General features: G+C 44.4%; 27 non-coding genes across 27 annotated transcripts; 14 read left to right on the forward strand and 13 right to left on the reverse strand.

Annotated features, from left to right (window-relative positions):
* Nucleotides 1-148: 148 nt before the first annotated feature.
* Trnac-gca (transfer RNA cysteine (anticodon GCA)) lies at nt 149-220 on the forward strand. The gene has a single exon. It is a non-coding gene; the product is annotated as a tRNA-Cys (tRNA).
* A 399-nt stretch (nt 221-619) lies between these two features.
* Trnal-cag (transfer RNA leucine (anticodon CAG)) lies at nt 620-703 on the reverse strand. Its single transcript has one exon. It is a non-coding gene; the product is annotated as a tRNA-Leu (tRNA).
* A 365-nt stretch (nt 704-1,068) lies between these two features.
* Trnac-gca (transfer RNA cysteine (anticodon GCA)) lies at nt 1,069-1,140 on the forward strand. The gene has a single exon. It is a non-coding gene; the product is annotated as a tRNA-Cys (tRNA).
* Nucleotides 1,141-1,539: 399 nt separating this feature from the next.
* Nucleotides 1,540-1,623, reverse strand: Trnal-cag (transfer RNA leucine (anticodon CAG)). Its single transcript has one exon. It is a non-coding gene; the product is annotated as a tRNA-Leu (tRNA).
* Nucleotides 1,624-1,988: 365 nt separating this feature from the next.
* Nucleotides 1,989-2,060, forward strand: Trnac-gca (transfer RNA cysteine (anticodon GCA)). The gene has a single exon. It is a non-coding gene; the product is annotated as a tRNA-Cys (tRNA).
* Nucleotides 2,061-2,459: 399 nt separating this feature from the next.
* Trnal-cag (transfer RNA leucine (anticodon CAG)) lies at nt 2,460-2,543 on the reverse strand. Its single transcript has one exon. It is a non-coding gene; the product is annotated as a tRNA-Leu (tRNA).
* Nucleotides 2,544-2,908: 365 nt separating this feature from the next.
* On the forward strand, nt 2,909-2,980 carry Trnac-gca (transfer RNA cysteine (anticodon GCA)). Its single transcript has one exon. It is a non-coding gene; the product is annotated as a tRNA-Cys (tRNA).
* A 399-nt stretch (nt 2,981-3,379) lies between these two features.
* Trnal-cag (transfer RNA leucine (anticodon CAG)) lies at nt 3,380-3,463 on the reverse strand. The gene has a single exon. It is a non-coding gene; the product is annotated as a tRNA-Leu (tRNA).
* Nucleotides 3,464-3,828: 365 nt separating this feature from the next.
* Trnac-gca (transfer RNA cysteine (anticodon GCA)) lies at nt 3,829-3,900 on the forward strand. Its single transcript has one exon. It is a non-coding gene; the product is annotated as a tRNA-Cys (tRNA).
* A 399-nt stretch (nt 3,901-4,299) lies between these two features.
* On the reverse strand, nt 4,300-4,383 carry Trnal-cag (transfer RNA leucine (anticodon CAG)). The gene has a single exon. It is a non-coding gene; the product is annotated as a tRNA-Leu (tRNA).
* A 365-nt stretch (nt 4,384-4,748) lies between these two features.
* Nucleotides 4,749-4,820, forward strand: Trnac-gca (transfer RNA cysteine (anticodon GCA)). Its single transcript has one exon. It is a non-coding gene; the product is annotated as a tRNA-Cys (tRNA).
* Nucleotides 4,821-5,219: 399 nt separating this feature from the next.
* On the reverse strand, nt 5,220-5,303 carry Trnal-cag (transfer RNA leucine (anticodon CAG)). Its single transcript has one exon. It is a non-coding gene; the product is annotated as a tRNA-Leu (tRNA).
* A 365-nt stretch (nt 5,304-5,668) lies between these two features.
* Nucleotides 5,669-5,740, forward strand: Trnac-gca (transfer RNA cysteine (anticodon GCA)). The gene has a single exon. It is a non-coding gene; the product is annotated as a tRNA-Cys (tRNA).
* A 399-nt stretch (nt 5,741-6,139) lies between these two features.
* On the reverse strand, nt 6,140-6,223 carry Trnal-cag (transfer RNA leucine (anticodon CAG)). Its single transcript has one exon. It is a non-coding gene; the product is annotated as a tRNA-Leu (tRNA).
* Nucleotides 6,224-6,588: 365 nt separating this feature from the next.
* Trnac-gca (transfer RNA cysteine (anticodon GCA)) lies at nt 6,589-6,660 on the forward strand. Its single transcript has one exon. It is a non-coding gene; the product is annotated as a tRNA-Cys (tRNA).
* A 399-nt stretch (nt 6,661-7,059) lies between these two features.
* On the reverse strand, nt 7,060-7,143 carry Trnal-cag (transfer RNA leucine (anticodon CAG)). The gene has a single exon. It is a non-coding gene; the product is annotated as a tRNA-Leu (tRNA).
* Nucleotides 7,144-7,508: 365 nt separating this feature from the next.
* Trnac-gca (transfer RNA cysteine (anticodon GCA)) lies at nt 7,509-7,580 on the forward strand. The gene has a single exon. It is a non-coding gene; the product is annotated as a tRNA-Cys (tRNA).
* A 400-nt stretch (nt 7,581-7,980) lies between these two features.
* Trnal-cag (transfer RNA leucine (anticodon CAG)) lies at nt 7,981-8,064 on the reverse strand. The gene has a single exon. It is a non-coding gene; the product is annotated as a tRNA-Leu (tRNA).
* A 365-nt stretch (nt 8,065-8,429) lies between these two features.
* Nucleotides 8,430-8,501, forward strand: Trnac-gca (transfer RNA cysteine (anticodon GCA)). Its single transcript has one exon. It is a non-coding gene; the product is annotated as a tRNA-Cys (tRNA).
* A 400-nt stretch (nt 8,502-8,901) lies between these two features.
* Trnal-cag (transfer RNA leucine (anticodon CAG)) lies at nt 8,902-8,985 on the reverse strand. Its single transcript has one exon. It is a non-coding gene; the product is annotated as a tRNA-Leu (tRNA).
* A 365-nt stretch (nt 8,986-9,350) lies between these two features.
* On the forward strand, nt 9,351-9,422 carry Trnac-gca (transfer RNA cysteine (anticodon GCA)). Its single transcript has one exon. It is a non-coding gene; the product is annotated as a tRNA-Cys (tRNA).
* Nucleotides 9,423-9,821: 399 nt separating this feature from the next.
* On the reverse strand, nt 9,822-9,905 carry Trnal-cag (transfer RNA leucine (anticodon CAG)). The gene has a single exon. It is a non-coding gene; the product is annotated as a tRNA-Leu (tRNA).
* A 365-nt stretch (nt 9,906-10,270) lies between these two features.
* Trnac-gca (transfer RNA cysteine (anticodon GCA)) lies at nt 10,271-10,342 on the forward strand. The gene has a single exon. It is a non-coding gene; the product is annotated as a tRNA-Cys (tRNA).
* A 399-nt stretch (nt 10,343-10,741) lies between these two features.
* Trnal-cag (transfer RNA leucine (anticodon CAG)) lies at nt 10,742-10,825 on the reverse strand. Its single transcript has one exon. It is a non-coding gene; the product is annotated as a tRNA-Leu (tRNA).
* A 365-nt stretch (nt 10,826-11,190) lies between these two features.
* On the forward strand, nt 11,191-11,262 carry Trnac-gca (transfer RNA cysteine (anticodon GCA)). The gene has a single exon. It is a non-coding gene; the product is annotated as a tRNA-Cys (tRNA).
* A 399-nt stretch (nt 11,263-11,661) lies between these two features.
* Trnal-cag (transfer RNA leucine (anticodon CAG)) lies at nt 11,662-11,745 on the reverse strand. Its single transcript has one exon. It is a non-coding gene; the product is annotated as a tRNA-Leu (tRNA).
* Nucleotides 11,746-16,699: 4,954 nt separating this feature from the next.
* Nucleotides 16,700-16,771, forward strand: Trnac-gca (transfer RNA cysteine (anticodon GCA)). Its single transcript has one exon. It is a non-coding gene; the product is annotated as a tRNA-Cys (tRNA).
* The last annotated feature ends 551 nt before the right edge of the window (nt 16,772-17,322 follow it).

The raw sequence follows: 17,322 nt of genomic DNA on the forward strand, positions 1-17,322 counted from the left end.
CGATGTGGCAGGAAGAAAGGTGGGGATATGGCGTGAGCCCCAGCATGCTTTGCTGGGTGTCAGATGCGGTCAGACTGTTATGTCTTGTGCACGAGCATTTACTGACTTGATTGTTATTACCTGCATTTATCCTGACAGCACATGTGACGGGGGTATAGCTCAGTGGTAGAGCATTCGACTGCAGATCGAGAGGTCCCCGGTTCGATCCCGGGTGCCCCCTCTATAAGTTTTTTTTTTGCTGAATCAGTCATCAGTTAAGGAACAAGGAAGTCACACGAATCATACCAGACTCAGGCAATCCCATTTTGGACAGAGGAGTGTCTTCTTACTAGAAGAAGTGTGCAACTAAATAGAAACGATTCCAACTTTGTGCCATGCATCCATAAATACAAACTAGAAGACTCGGGTAATCCCATTTTGGACAGAGGAGCGTCTTCTCACTAAAAGTAAGTGTGCAACTAAATAGAAACGATTCCAACTTTGTGCCATGCATCCATAAATACAAACTAGAAATTTCAGTTCATACCCAAGCTAATTCTGACGGCACGGGATGCTGATGACTTTCCTTGATTGACAAAACAATACCAAACAGGTGACAGTTGAAGAGGACAAAAAGAGTTGTCAGAAGTGGGATTCGAACCCACGCCGGGAGAACCCGACTGCGACCTGAACGCAGCGCCTTAGACCGCTCGGCCATCCTGACTGCTGGTAGCCTGTACACACCTGTATAAAGTATATCAGCGAGAGTCCTATGTATTGGTTTGGACACGGAAAATGCATTCCACCCACATTGAAAATATGGTCCTAAATCCAGTTTAGACCCTACCAAGGGCGGAAAAAGTGCATATGTAGACTTCAAGGCATGTATTGTGAAACGCTCAATGTATTTAAGTCGCCGTCAAGTGAATGTACTGGACCTACGATGTGGCAGGAAGAAAGGTGGGGATATGGCGTGAGCCCCAGCATGCTTTGCTGGGTGTCAGATGCGGTCAGACTGTTATGTCTTGTGCACGAGCATTTACTGACTTGATTGTTATTACCTGCATTTATCCTGACAGCACATGTGACGGGGGTATAGCTCAGTGGTAGAGCATTCGACTGCAGATCGAGAGGTCCCCGGTTCGATCCCGGGTGCCCCCTCTATAAGTTTTTTTTTTGCTGAATCAGTCATCAGTTAAGGAACAAGGAAGTCACACGAATCATACCAGACTCAGGCAATCCCATTTTGGACAGAGGAGTGTCTTCTTACTAGAAGAAGTGTGCAACTAAATAGAAACGATTCCAACTTTGTGCCATGCATCCATAAATACAAACTAGAAGACTCGGGTAATCCCATTTTGGACAGAGGAGCGTCTTCTCACTAAAAGTAAGTGTGCAACTAAATAGAAACGATTCCAACTTTGTGCCATGCATCCATAAATACAAACTAGAAATTTCAGTTCATACCCAAGCTAATTCTGACGGCACGGGATGCTGATGACTTTCCTTGATTGACAAAACAATACCAAACAGGTGACAGTTGAAGAGGACAAAAAGAGTTGTCAAAAGTGGGATTCGAACCCACGCTGGGAGAACCCGACTGCGATCTGAACGCAGCGCCTTAGACCGCTCGGCCATCCTGACTGCTGGTAGCCTGTACACACCTGTATAAAGTATATCAGCGAGAGTCCTATGTATTGGTTTGGACACGGAAAATGCATTCCATCCACATTGAAAATATGGTCCTAAATCCCGTTTAGACCCTACCAAGGGCGGAAAAAGTGCATATGTAGACTTCAAGGCATGTATTGTGAAACGTTCAATGTATTTAAGTCGCCGTCAAGTGAATGTACTGGACCTACGATGTGGCAGGAAGAAAGGTGGGGATATGGCGTGAGCCCCAGCATGCTTTGCTGGGTGTCAGATGCGGTCAGACTGTTATGTCTTGTGCACGAGCATTTACTGACTTGATTGTTATTACCTGCATTTATCCTGACAGCACATGTGACGGGGGTATAGCTCAGTGGTAGAGCATTCGACTGCAGATCGAGAGGTCCCCGGTTCGATCCCGGGTGCCCCCTCTATAAGTTTTTTTTTTGCTGAATCAGTCATCAGTTAAGGAACAAGGAAGTCACACGAATCATACCAGACTCAGGCAATCCCATTTTGGACAGAGGAGTGTCTTCTTACTAGAAGAAGTGTGCAACTAAATAGAAACGATTCCAACTTTGTGCCATGCATCCATAAATACAAACTAGAAGACTCGGGTAATCCCATTTTGGACAGAGGAGCGTCTTCTCACTAAAAGTAAGTGTGCAACTAAATAGAAACGATTCCAACTTTGTGCCATGCATCCATAAATACAAACTAGAAATTTCAGTTCATACCCAAGCTAATTCTGACGGCACGGGATGCTGATGACTTTCCTTGATTGACAAAACAATACCAAACAGGTGACAGTTGAAGAGGACAAAAAGAGTTGTCAGAAGTGGGATTCGAACCCACGCCGGGAGAACCCGACTGCGACCTGAACGCAGCGCCTTAGACCGCTCGGCCATCCTGACTGCTGGTAGCCTGTACACACCTGTATAAAGTATATCAGCGAGAGTCCTATGTATTGGTTTGGACACGGAAAATGCATTCCACCCACATTGAAAATATGGTCCTAAATCCAGTTTAGACCCTACCAAGGGCGGAAAAAGTGCATATGTAGACTTCAAGGCATGTATTGTGAAACGCTCAATGTATTTAAGTCGCCGTCAAGTGAATGTACTGGACCTACGATGTGGCAGGAAGAAAGGTGGGGATATGGCGTGAGCCCCAGCATGCTTTGCTGGGTGTCAGATGCGGTCAGACTGTTATGTCTTGTGCACGAGCATTTACTGACTTGATTGTTATTACCTGCATTTATCCTGACAGCACATGTGACGGGGGTATAGCTCAGTGGTAGAGCATTCGACTGCAGATCGAGAGGTCCCCGGTTCGATCCCGGGTGCCCCCTCTATATGTTTTTTTTTCGCTGAATCAGTCATCAGTTAAGGAACAAGGAAGTCACACGAATCATACCAGACTCAGGCAATCCCATTTTGGACAGAGGAGTGTCTTCTTACTAGAAGAAGTGTGCAACTAAACCGAAACGATTCCAACTTTGTGCCATGCATCCATAAATACAAACTAGAAGACTCGGGTAATCCCGTTTTGGACAGAGGAACGTCTTCTCACTAAAAGTAAGTGTGCAACTAAATAGAAACGATTCCAACTTTGTGCCATGCATCCATAAATAAGAAATAGAAATTTCAGTTCATACCCAAGCTAATTCTGACGGCACGGGATGCTGATGACTTTCCTTGATTGACAAAACAATACCAAACAGGTGACAGTTGAAGAGGACAAAAAGAGTTGTCAGAAGTGGGATTCGAACCCACGCCGGGAGAACCCGACTGCGACCTGAACGCAGCGCCTTAGACCGCTCGGCCATCCTGACTGCTGGTAGCCTGTACACACCTGTATAAAGTATATCAGCGAGAGTCCTATGTATTGGTTTGGACACGGAAAATGCATTCCACCCACATTGAAAATATGGTCCTAAATCCAGTTTAGACCCTACCAAGGGCGGAAAAAGTGCATATGTAGACTTCAAGGCATGTATTGTGAAACGCTCAATGTATTTAAGTCGCCGTCAAGTGAATGTACTGGACCTACGATGTGGCAGGAAGAAAGGTGGGGATATGGCGTGAGCCCCAGCATGCTTTGCTGGGTGTCAGATGCGGTCAGACTGTTATGTCTTGTGCACGAGCATTTACTGACTTGATTGTTATTACCTGCATTTATCCTGACAGCACATGTGACGGGGGTATAGCTCAGTGGTAGAGCATTCGACTGCAGATCGAGAGGTCCCCGGTTCGATCCCGGGTGCCCCCTCTATAAGTTTTTTTTTCGCTGAATCAGTCATCAGTTAAGGAACAAGGAAGTCACACGAATCATACCAGACTCAGGCAATCCCATTTTGGACAGAGGAGTGTCTTCTTACTAGAAGAAGTGTGCAACTAAACCGAAACGATTCCAACTTTGTGCCATGCATCCATAAATACAAACTAGAAGACTCAGGTAATCCCGTTTTGGACAGAGGAACGTCTTCTCACTAAAAGTAAGTGTGCAACTAAATAGAAACGATTCCAACTTTGTGCCATGCATCCATAAATAAGAAATAGAAATTTCAGTTCATACCCAAGCTAATTCTGACGGCACGGGATGCTGATGACTTTCCTTGATTGACAAAACAATACCAAACAGGTGACAGTTGAAGAGGACAAAAAGAGTTGTCAGAAGTGGGATTCGAACCCACGCCGGGAGAACCCGACTGCGACCTGAACGCAGCGCCTTAGACCGCTCGGCCATCCTGACTGCTGGTAGCCTGTACACACCTGTATAAAGTATATCAGCGAGAGTCCTATGTATTGGTTTGGACACGGAAAATGCATTCCACCCACATTAAAAATATGGTCCTAAATCCAGTTTAGACCCTACCAAGGGCGGAAAAAGTGCATATGTAGACTTCAAGGCATGTATTGTGAAACGCTCAATGTATTTAAGTCGCCGTCAAGTGAATGTACTGGACCTACGATGTGGCAGGAAGAAAGGTGGGGATATGGCGTGAGCCCCAGCATGCTTTGCTGGGTGTCAGATGCGGTCAGACTGTTATGTCTTGTGCACGAGCATTTACTGATTTCATTGTTATTACCTGCATTTATCCTGACAGCACATGTGACGGGGGTATAGCTCAGTGGTAGAGCATTCGACTGCAGATCGAGAGGTCCCCGGTCCGATCCCGGGTGCCCCCTCTATAAGTTTTTTTTTTGCTGAATCAGTCATCAGTTAAGGAACAAGGAAGTCACACGAATCATACCAGACTCAGGCAATCCCATTTTGGACAGAGGAGTGTCTTCTTACTAGAAGAAGTGTGCAACTAAATAGAAACGATTCCAACTTTGTGCCATGCATCCATAAATACAAACTAGAAGACTCGGGTAATCCCATTTTGGACAGAGGAGCGTCTTCTCACTAAAAGTAAGTGTGCAACTAAATAGAAACGATTCCAACTTTGTGCCATGCATCCATAAATACAAACTAGAAATTTCAGTTCATACCCAAGCTAATTCTGACGGCACGGGATGCTGATGACTTTCCTTGATTGACAAAACAATACCAAACAGGTGACAGTTGAAGAGGACAAAAAGAGTTGTCAGAAGTGGGATTCGAACCCACGCCGGGAGAACCCGACTGCGACCTGAACGCAGCGCCTTAGACCGCTCGGCCATCCTGACTGCTGGTAGCCTGTACACACCTGTATAAAGTATATCAGCGAGAGTCCTATGTATTGGTTTGGACACGGAAAATGCATTCCACCCACATTGAAAATATGGTCCTAAATCCAGTTTAGACCCTACCAAGGGCGGAAAAAGTGCATATGTAGACTTCAAGGCATGTATTGTGAAACGCTCAATGTATTTAAGTCGCCGTCAAGTGAATGTACTGGACCTACGATGTGGCAGGAAGAAAGGTGGGGATATGGCGTGAGCCCCAGCATGCTTTGCTGGGTGTCAGATGCGGTCAGACTGTTATGTCTTGTGCACGAGCATTTACTGACTTGATTGTTATTACCTGCATTTATCCTGACAGCACATGTGACGGGGGTATAGCTCAGTGGTAGAGCATTCGACTGCAGATCGAGAGGTCCCCGGTTCGATCCCGGGTGCCCCCTCTATATATTTTTTTTTCGCTGAATCAGTCATCAGTTAAGGAACAAGGAAGTCACACGAATCATACCAGACTCAGGCAATCCCATTTTGGACAGAGGAGTGTCTTCTTACTAGAAGAAGTGTGCAAAAAAATAGAGACGATTCCAACTTTGTGCCATGCATCCATAAATACAAACTAGAAGACTCGGGTAATCCCATTTTGGACAGAGGAGCGTCTTCTCACTAAAAGTAAGTGTGCAACTAAATAGAAACGATTCCAACTTTGTGCCATGCATCCATAAATACAAACTAGAAATTTCAGTTCATACCCAAGCTAATTCTGACGGCACGGGATGCTGATGACTTTCCTTGATTGACAAAACAATACCAAACAGGTGACAGTTGAAGAGGACAAAAAGAGTTGTCAGAAGTGGGATTCGAACCCACGCCGGGAGAACCCGACTGCGACCTGAACGCAGCGCCTTAGACCGCTCGGCCATCCTGACTGCTGGTAGCCTGTACACACCTGTATAAAGTATATCAGCGAGAGTCCTATGTATTGGTTTGGACACGGAAAATGCATTCCACCCACATTGAAAATATGGTCCTAAATCCAGTTTAGACCCTACCAAGGGCGGAAAAAGTGCATATGTAGACTTCAAGGCATGTATTGTGAAACGCTCAATGTATTTAAGTCGCCGTCAAGTGAATGTACTGGACCTACGATGTGGCAGGAAGAAAGGTGGGGATATGGCGTGAGCCCCAGCATGCTTTGCTGGGTGTCAGATGCGGTCAGACTGTTATGTCTTGTGCACGAGCATTTACTGACTTGATTGTTATTACCTGCATTTATCCTGACAGCACATGTGACGGGGGTATAGCTCAGTGGTAGAGCATTCGACTGCAGATCGAGAGGTCCCCGGTTCGATCCCGGGTGCCCCCTCTATATGTTTTTTTTTCGCTGAATCAGTCATCAGTTAAGGAACAAGGAAGTCACACGAATCATACCAGACTCAGGCAATCCCATTTTGGACAGAGGAGTGTCTTCTTACTAGAAGAAGTGTGCAAAAAAATAGAGACGATTCCAACTTTGTGCCATGCATCCATAAATACAAACTAGAAGACTCGGGTAATCCCATTTTGGACAGAGGAGCGTCTTCTCACTAAAAGTAAGTGTGCAACTAAATAGAAACGATTCCAACTTTGTGCCATGCATCCATAAATACAAACTAGAAATTTCAGTTCATACCCAAGCTAATTCTGACGGCACGGGATGCTGGTGACTTTCCTTGATTGACAAAACAATACCAAACAGGTGACAGTTGAAGAGGACAAAAAGAGTTGTCAGAAGTGGGATTCGAACCCACGCCGGGAGAACCCGACTGCGACCTGAACGCAGCGCCTTAGACCGCTCGGCCATCCTGACTGCTGGTAGCCTGTACACACCTGTATAAAGTATATCAGCGAGAGTCCTATGTATTGGTTTGGACACGGAAAATGCATTCCACCCACATTGAAAATATGGTCCTAAATCCAGTTTAGACCCTACCAAGGGCGGAAAAAGTGCATATGTAGACTTCAAGGCATGTATTGTGAAACGCTCAATGTATTTAAGTCGCCGTCAAGTGAATGTACTGGACCTACGGTGTGGCAGGAAGAAAGGTGGGGATATGGCGTGAGCCCCAGCATGCTTTGCTGGGTGTCAGATGCGGTCAGACTGTTATGTCTTGTGCACGAGCATTTACTGATTTGATTGTTATTACCTGCATTTATCCTGACAGCACATGTGACGGGGGTATAGCTCAGTGGTAGAGCATTCGACTGCAGATCGAGAGGTCCCCGGTTCGATCCCGGGTGCCCCCTCTATATGTTTTTTTTTTCGCTGAATCAGTCATCAGTTAAGGAACAAGGAAGTCACACGAATCATACCAGACTCAGGCAATCCCATTTTGGACAGAGGAGTGTCTTCTTACTAGAAGAAGTGTGCAACTAAACCGAAACGATTCCAACTTTTTGCCATGCATCCATAAATACAAACTAGAAGACTCGGGTAATCCCATTTTGGACAGAGGAGCGTCTTTTCACTAAAAGTAAGTGTGCAACTAAATAGAAACGATTCCAACTTTGTGCCATGCATCCATAAATACAAACTAGAAATTTCAGTTCATACCCAAGCTAATTCTGACGGCACGGGATGCTGGTGACTTTCCTTGATTGACAAAACAATACCAAACAGGTGACAGTTGAAGAGGACAAAAAGAGTTGTCAGAAGTGGGATTCGAACCCACGCCGGGAGAACCCGACTGCGACCTGAACGCAGCGCCTTAGACCGCTCGGCCATCCTGACTGCTGGTAGCCTGTACACACCTGTATAAAGTATATCAGCGAGAGTCCTATGTATTGGTTTGGACACGGAAAATGCATTCCACCCACATTGAAAATATGGTCCTAAATCCAGTTTAGACCCTACCAAGGGCGGAAAAAGTGCATATGTAGACTTCAAGGCATGTATTGTGAAACGCTCAATGTATTTAAGTCGCCGTCAAGTGAATGTACTGGACCTACGGTGTGGCAGGAAGAAAGGTGGGGATATGGCGTGAGCCCCAGCATGCTTTGCTGGGTGTCAGATGCGGTCAGACTGTTATGTCTTGTGCACGAGCATTTACTGATTTGATTGTTATTACCTGCATTTATCCTGACAGCACATGTGACGGGGGTATAGCTCAGTGGTAGAGCATTCGACTGCAGATCGAGAGGTCCCCGGTTCGATCCCGGGTGCCCCCTCTATATGTTTTTTTTTTCGCTGAATCAGTCATCAGTTAAGGAACAAGGAAGTCACACGAATCATACCAGACTCAGGCAATCCCATTTTGGACAGAGGAGTGTCTTCTTACTAGAAGAAGTGTGCAACTAAACCGAAACGATTCCAACTTTTTGCCATGCATCCATAAATACAAACTAGAAGTCTCTGGTAATCCCATTTTGGACAGAGGAGCGTCTTTTCACTAAAAGTAAGTGTGCAACTAAATAGAAACGATTCCAACTTTGTGCCATGCATCCATAAATACAAACTAGAAATTTCAGTTCATACCCAAGCTAATTCTGACGGCACGGGATGCTGGTGACTTTCCTTGATTGACAAAACAATACCAAACAGGTGACAGTTGAAGAGGACAAAAAGAGTTGTCAGAAGTGGGATTCGAACCCACGCCGGGAGAACCCGACTGCGACCTGAACGCAGCGCCTTAGACCGCTCGGCCATCCTGACTGCTGGTAGCCTGTACACACCTGTATAAAGTATATCAGCGAGAGTCCTATGTATTGGTTTGGACACGGAAAATGCATTCCACCCACATTGAAAATATGGTCCTAAATCCAGTTTAGACCCTACCAAGGGCGGAAAAAGTGCATATGTAGACTTCAAGGCATGTATTGTGAAACGCTCAATGTATTTAAGTCGCCGTCAAGTGAATGTACTGGACCTACGATGTGGCAGGAAGAAAGGTGGGGATATGGCGTGAGCCCCAGCATGCTTTGCTGGGTGTCAGATGCGGTCAGACTGTTATGTCTTGTGCACGAGCATTTACTGACTTGATTGTTATTACCTGCATTTATCCTGACAGCACATGTGACGGGGGTATAGCTCAGTGGTAGAGCATTCGACTGCAGATCGAGAGGTCCCCGGTTCGATCCCGGGTGCCCCCTCTATAAGTTTTTTTTTCGCTGAATCAGTCATCAGTTAAGGAACAAGGAAGTCACACGAATCATACCAGACTCAGGCAATCCCATTTTGGACAGAGGAGTGTCTTCTTACTAGAAGAAGTGTGCAACTAAATAGAAACGATTCCAACTTTGTGCCATGCATCCATAAATACAAACTAGAAGACTCGGGTAATCCCATTTTGGACAGAGGAGCGTCTTCTCACTAAAAGTAAGTGTGCAACTAAATAGAAACGATTCCAACTTTGTGCCATGCATCCATAAATACAAACTAGAAATTTCAGTTCATACCCAAGCTAATTCTGACGGCACGGGATGCTGGTGACTTTCCTTGATTGACAAAACAATACCAAACAGGTGACAGTTGAAGAGGACAAAAAGAGTTGTCAGAAGTGGGATTCGAACCCACGCCGGGAGAACCCGACTGCGACCTGAACGCAGCGCCTTAGACCGCTCGGCCATCCTGACTGCTGGTAGCCTGTACACACCTGTATAAAGTATATCAGCGAGAGTCCTATGTATTGGTTTGGACACGGAAAATGCATTCCACCCACATTGAAAATATGGTCCTAAATCCAGTTTAGACCCTACCAAGGGCGGAAAAAGTGCATATGTAGACTTCAAGGCATGTATTGTGAAACGTTCAATGTATTTAAGTCGCCGTCAAGTGAATGTACTGGACCTACGATGTGGCAGGAAGAAAGGTGGGGATATGGCGTGAGCCCCAGCATGCTTTGCTGGGTGTCAGATGCGGTCAGACTGTTATGTCTTGTGCACGAGCATTTACTGACTTGATTGTTATTACCTGCATTTATCCTGACAGCACATGTGACGGGGGTATAGCTCAGTGGTAGAGCATTCGACTGCAGATCGAGAGGTCCCCGGTTCGATCCCGGGTGCCCCCTCTATAAGTTTTTTTTTCGCTGAATCAGTCATCAGTTAAGGAACAAGGAAGTCACACGAATCATACCAGACTCAGGCAATCCCATTTTGGACAGAGGAGTGTCTTCTTACTAGAAGAAGTGTGCAACTAAATAGAAACGATTCCAACTTTGTGCCATGCATCCATAAATACAAACTAGAAGACTCGGGTAATCCCATTTTGGACAGAGGAGCGTCTTCTCACTAAAAGTAAGTGTGCAACTAAATAGAAACGATTCCAACTTTGTGCCATGCATCCATAAATACAAACTAGAAATTTCAGTTCATACCCAAGCTAATTCTGACGGCACGGGATGCTGGTGACTTTCCTTGATTGACAAAACAATACCAAACAGGTGACAGTTGAAGAGGACAAAAAGAGTTGTCAGAAGTGGGATTCGAACCCACGCCGGGAGAACCCGACTGCGACCTGAACGCAGCGCCTTAGACCGCTCGGCCATCCTGACTGCTGGTAGCCTGTACACACCTGTATAAAGTATATCAGCGAGAGTCCTATGTATTGGTTTGGACACGGAAAATGCATTCCACCCACATTGAAAATATGGTCCTAAATCCAGTTTAGACCCTACCAAGGGCGGAAAAAGTGCATATGTAGACTTCAAGGCATGTATTGTGAAACGTTCAATGTATTTAAGTCGCCGTCAAGTGAATGTACTGGACCTACGATGTGGCAGGAAGAAAGGTGGGGATATGGCGTGAGCCCCAGCATGCTTTGCTGGGTGTCAGATGCGGTCAGACTGTTATGTCTTGTGCACGAGCATTTACTGACTTGATTGTTATTACCTGCATTTATCCTGACAGCACATGTGACGGGGGTATAGCTCAGTGGTAGAGCATTCGACTGCAGATCGAGAGGTCCCCGGTTCGATCTCGGGTGCCCCCTCTATATGTTTTTTTTTCGCTGAATCAGTCATCAGTTAAGGAACAAGGAAGTCACACGAATCATACCAGACTCAGGCAATCCCATTTTGGACAGAGGAGTGTCTTCTTCCTAGAAGAAGTGTGCAACTAAACCGAAACGATTCCAACTTTGTGCCATGCATCCATAAATACAAACTAGAAGACTCGGGTAATCCCATTTTGGACAGAGGAGCGTCTTCTCACTAAAAGTAAGTGTGCAACTAAATAGAAACGATTCCAACTTTGTGCCATGCATCCATAAATACAAACTAGAAATTTCAGTTCATACCCAAGCTAATTCTGACGGCACGGGATGCTGATGACTTTCCTTGATTGACAAAACAATACCAAACAGGTGACAGTTGAAGAGGACAAAAAGAGTTGTCAGAAGTGGGATTCGAACCCACGCCGGGAGAACCCGACTGCGACCTGAACGCAGCGCCTTAGACCGCTCGGCCATCCTGACTGCTGGTAGCCTGTACACACCTGTATAAAGTATATCAGCGAGAGTCCTATGTATTGGTTTGGACACGGAAAATGCATTCTCCAACCCCTTATTCACATACAACAAACACTTACATAACATGGCATGCTGTACGGTGCACCAACTGAGACCACAGTTTATTCGTAACCGAATAATTATGTAATTGCTACAGTTATACCAGAGTACATTCATTTAGACTTAGATAACCCGTCGTCTCATCACATCACAGAATCAGCTTCAAATCTGCACACAACATCTCAAGGTTACATGTTGGACAGCTCATGGCAATTGCTCCCCGATGACTCACGTATTCTAACGGCTCGCCAGCCTGGACATGTCCGTCCCACTCAACAGTGCCAGTCATCGGTCTGTAACATGACACGAGAATTAAACATTCAGTATAGACCACATGCGTATATACAGACAGTGTATATATCCACTCACATAAACATCACATAACATACAGGACACATCAAAACTGACCGCTGGTGCACCGCAGCTGAGAATAATCTAATTCAAATTTCCCTCCCTTTTATACCTACCAGAGCGCCCCCATACCTATAGCATTACTTCCCTTTGTTGTATCTTCCGACGCTAGGAGAAAGAAATTTCATTCTAATTCGTGCCTCAAACGAAAGAAATTATATTTCTCCAACCCCTTATTCACATACAACAAACACTTACATAACATGGCATGCTGTACGGTGCACCAACTGAGATATAAAGAACGGGCAGATTTACAATCCAAGCGAAAGAGAAACTTTTAAACGCTTCTCAATATCATCTTTTACATAACCATCTTTTGCATTTTCACTTTTCCATCTGCCATGGCGCTTAAACATTCTATCTGGAATGCCATTGTTTGCGGCTGCAGTCGCTCCGCCTGCTCTCAGGCTATGCAGACCAAACTTTGATATATCACTAACATGTGAACTAAACGCCTCAATGAAAAGCTCTCTCAAACGTGAATATGACATCGGCTTATTATCACCTCTCAAAATGTAACCATTTTTAGTCTTACTCATATTTCTGAATAACAATTCAGGATCTTTCAATTTGGTAAGCTTCAAATATCGCTCCAACCATGCTACAGGGCACTTATTTGTACCTGTCCGGCCTATAATAATCCAGGCCCCCATCTCTGTAGACATCAGTTTTTGATTTCTGAATAAAAACAGCCATGTAAGCTTGATAAAATACAACATCATTCCGAGTTATCGCTAATAACTCCGACGATCTCATGAAACCTGAATAGGCTAGAAGGCACATTACAACAGTTCTCATTTTATACAATGAACATTCATCAGCATTGTCTGGTACAATCTTATTCAACAACTCAACTGTTACAGGCTCTTTCTTACAAACAGGCTTGGTTAACTTCCTCTTAGCGGCTTCAAGTACATTTCTCACTAACGTACTCTCTGTGGGGCTTTCCAAACCAACCAAAACATGGGCATGTCTCAAACTATAGTAAGCTGTCTGAACAGGTGAGAAAGATTCACTTTGCTGACACATCGCTAACAAATATAAAGAACAGTGCAAAGGTGATAAGGGCATATCTGTCGACATACCATGGGCCAAAGCCCATTTCTTCCATGCTTTAAAGCCGTAATCATACTTCTTATTTGTGGAGTTTGCTCTCGAGCAGGACAAATGCTCTGGAAGACGTCTCACGAGCGCCCTCATAGTTGGAGGTAAAGTCAATATCTCACTTCTATATACATGTTCAAACACACCTGCAACACGCAAACAACATCAAAATTCCACATGTAAAGCCATCATGTTGAATTTTAAATCGTTTACTCCAAACAACCCCCCAAACTGTCTGCTTGGTACATATGCTTCCTTACAAGTGGGAAGATACATCCAATCTTTAACTTGGGGTATAAATACCCTATTAGGACACAAAATAGGCCAGAAGTTAGCTGAATACCATACAGGAATCACGAGAGTTCCCTTGGCATGACACTCTCTCATGTGTTTAAGAACACGTGCAAACATACATATAGGAGGCACTATCCAGTTATTGTCGTCACCCCAGGACACGGATAAAGCATCCACTCCGTCACTTCCCGGATTCCAAAATCTGGAGTTAAACCTTACAACTTTAGTATTGTAATATGAAGCAAATCTGTCAACGTCAAATGGGCCCCATTTGGCAGAGACGTGTTGAAACACATAATCCTGGATACCCCAGTCATCAGCATCTACTATCTTACTCAGATAGTCAGCACGCTCATTGTCTACCTTGGTATCCACTGCATGTCAACTCTGATATTATATTCATTACACAGCCAGAATATATCTAAAGCCAAAGCTTGAAGATCAGCTTTCATGCTACCTTTGGACACAATCGACTCTACATTTTTATTGTCAGTAAACCATTTTACTTTGTGAGATTCCAAAATGGAAACGAAACTTTTCATAACCAGAAACACTGCCTTCAGCTGTCTCCAAGTGGAGCTTCGTGACGCTTCTAGTGCTGACCACTGACCATGTGATATGGCTTGCCCAACTTCTACACAGTACCCACCGAAACCAGAATTACTAGCATCACTGTAAACTACCCGTGTAGGAATGCTTGCATAGCATAGAGTGCACTTACTGAGTCTGTCAATATGCGCAGCCCAAAATTGTAATTGATCTCTACTCAAATACGATAGCACCACAGGTGCCTTCCACGATGAAGCCTGGAGAGTCTGAATACTCAGAAACTTTGTCATTAATTGACACAAAGTACCAACAACCATCTTCATAGCAACTATCTGTCCAACAACCGAAGCCAAGCTCTTCACCGGAACTGGTACAGTAGAAGACAGAAGTTCTCCTATACTTTGCTTAAGCTTACAAATTTTCCGTTGAGGGATGGACAACTTCATGTGTCTGGTATCTATGATAAAACCCAACCATTCGATCTCCTGAACCGGCTTCCATAGTGACTTTTCTGCTTTTGGAACAAAACCTGCTTTTAACAAATCTTGTTTGACAATTTGGCCAACAATTGTCGTTTCACATTCGGAAAAACTTGACAGGATCCCATCATCTAGGAAAGTAACAATCTTGTAACCTTGGAAACGCCAAAACTTTACCAACTGTCTGGTAACCTTGGTAAACACATAAGGAGCTGTACTCAAACCAAACGGAAGGACTAGAAATTTAAAATACTTCTTGTCTATTCCTGATCCCCATGCAAATCCTAGAAACTGCGTATGTTCATGGTAAATATCAATATGGTGGTATGCAGAATGAATGTCGAATTTCACTAGCCAATCATTCTTTTTTATGTACAACAATGCAGTTCTCCAGTCTTCATATTTAACTGAAGCCTTCCACAAATGCTTATTCACTCTAGACAAGTCTAAAATAAGACGCTTCTTACCAGAGTGTTGTACAGCTACAGATAAAGGATTAACAACGTAAGGCTTATCTGAACACTGAACAATCAACCCTCTGCGCAACAAATCTTGAACAGCCGATGACACGAAGTCAGAATTCTCCTTAGCAGATCTATTGTTCCTTATATTCATTCTTTTTGGGGTAGAATAAAAAGGTATTTTGTACCCGTTTTCAATAATGTCTACTACAAAATCAACAGCACATATTTCTCTCCAAAACGAAACATGACGTTTTAGTCTACCCTTCACAATTATATCTAGCCCATCTTGTTCATATTCATAAAAGTCATTTGTAAGGCCAGGTTCATCAACGTTTACAGTATCATCACATAAAGTATACTCAACTTCAGGTTCTGCTTCCTTGGAACGTATCCTACTCTCTGTCAAGCTTCCCACGTTGCTGTGTTGTGTTGCTGAGCAAGGGACACTGACGTCTCCAATGGCTGAACTCGCCACACATGAAGCACGCTCCAGACTTTTGACCTCGGCCACGAAAATTACTAGACTGGTCACCAGCATGGGAATCCACTGAAACCTGAGTGACTGTCGAGGAAGGACGCTGGGTCGACTTGTAGGGATGCAACCGTGCGGAACGAGACGCCCTTGTCTTGATTTTCTTAATGGCTTTGCTTTCCGCTCTGTTGATTCTTTTGTCGTCATCAGAATCTGACGCCAATTCATGAGCCACATAATTGCGCACTGTTTCCCAACCCCCCTCTGAGGAATCGGCTATCTTTATGTGCTTGTTTCTTGTCTGGAACCTGGAAACTTCTTCATTAATCAATTCCAAGGCGTAATCAGTCTTACCATATTGAACTGCAAACCGTATTTGTTCTAAGTTTTCCAAAGCTTCTGAATTAAAAGAAAACTGAATTTTGTTCCCTTCTCTTTTCCACTGATAGTCCCTCTCAGCTTTCAATTTATGCAATTCTTTTGATGTTTTATGAAACTCATCTCGCAGACCTTCAATCTTCTCATTAACTGCCTTCCTAATTTCAGCTTGTGATTGATCCAACTTTTTCAAAATGGCGTCTAACTTGTCACTGTCAGTGTTGACTCTCGCGGGACCGTCCTTAATCAAAACTGACCGCTGGTGCACCGCAGCTGAGAATAATCTAATTCAAATTTCCCTCCCTTTTATACCTACCACAGCGCCCCCATACCTATAGCATTACTTCCCTTTGTTGTATCTTCCGACGCTAGGAGAAAGAAATTTCATTCTAATTCGTGCCTCAAACGAAAGAAATTATATTTCCACCCACATTGAAAATATGGTCCTAAATCCAGTTTAGACCCTACCAAGGGCGGAAAAAGTGCATATGTAGACTTCAAGGCATGTATTGTGAAACGTTCAATGTATTTAAGTCGCCGTCAAGTGAATGTACTGGACCTACGATGTGGCAGGAAGAAAGGTGGGGATATGGCGTGAGCCCCATCATGCTTTGCTGGGTGTCAGATGCGGTCAGACTGTTATGTCTTGTGCACGAGCATTTACTGACTTGATTGTTATTACCTGCATTTATCCTGACAGCACATGTGACGGGGGTATAGCTCAGTGGTAGAGCATTCGACTGCAGATCGAGAGGTCCCCGGTTCGATCCCGGGTGCCCCCTCTATAAGTTTTTTTTTCGCTGAATCAGTCATCAGTTAAGGAACAAGGAAGTCACACGAATCATACCAGACTCAGGCAATCCCATTTTGGACAGAGGAGTGTCTTCTTACTAGAAGAAGTGTGCAACTAAATAGAAACGATTCCAACTTTGTGCCATGCATCCATAAATACAAACTAGAAGACTCAGGTAATCCCATTTTGGACAGAGGAGCGTTTTCTCACAAAAGGTAAGTGTGCAACTAAATAGAAACGATTCCAACTTTGTGCCATGCATCCATAAATAAGAAATAGAAATTTCAGTTCATACCCAAGCTAATTCTGACGGCACGGGATGCTGATGACTTTCCTTGATTGACAAAACAATACCAAACAGGTGACAGTTGAAGAGGACAAAAAGAGTTGTCAGAAGTGGGATTCGAACCCGCGCCGGGAGAACCGACTGCGACCTGAACCGAGCGCCTTAGACCGCTCGGCCATCCTGACTGCTCGTAGCCTGTACACACCTGTATAAAGTATATCAGCGAGAGTCCTATGTATTGGTTTGGACACGGA

The sequence above is a fragment of the Haliotis asinina genome, chromosome 6, assembly GCF_037392515.1.
Source record: "Haliotis asinina isolate JCU_RB_2024 chromosome 6, JCU_Hal_asi_v2, whole genome shotgun sequence".
NCBI classification, from domain to species: Eukaryota; Metazoa; Mollusca; class Gastropoda; order Lepetellida; family Haliotidae; genus Haliotis; species Haliotis asinina.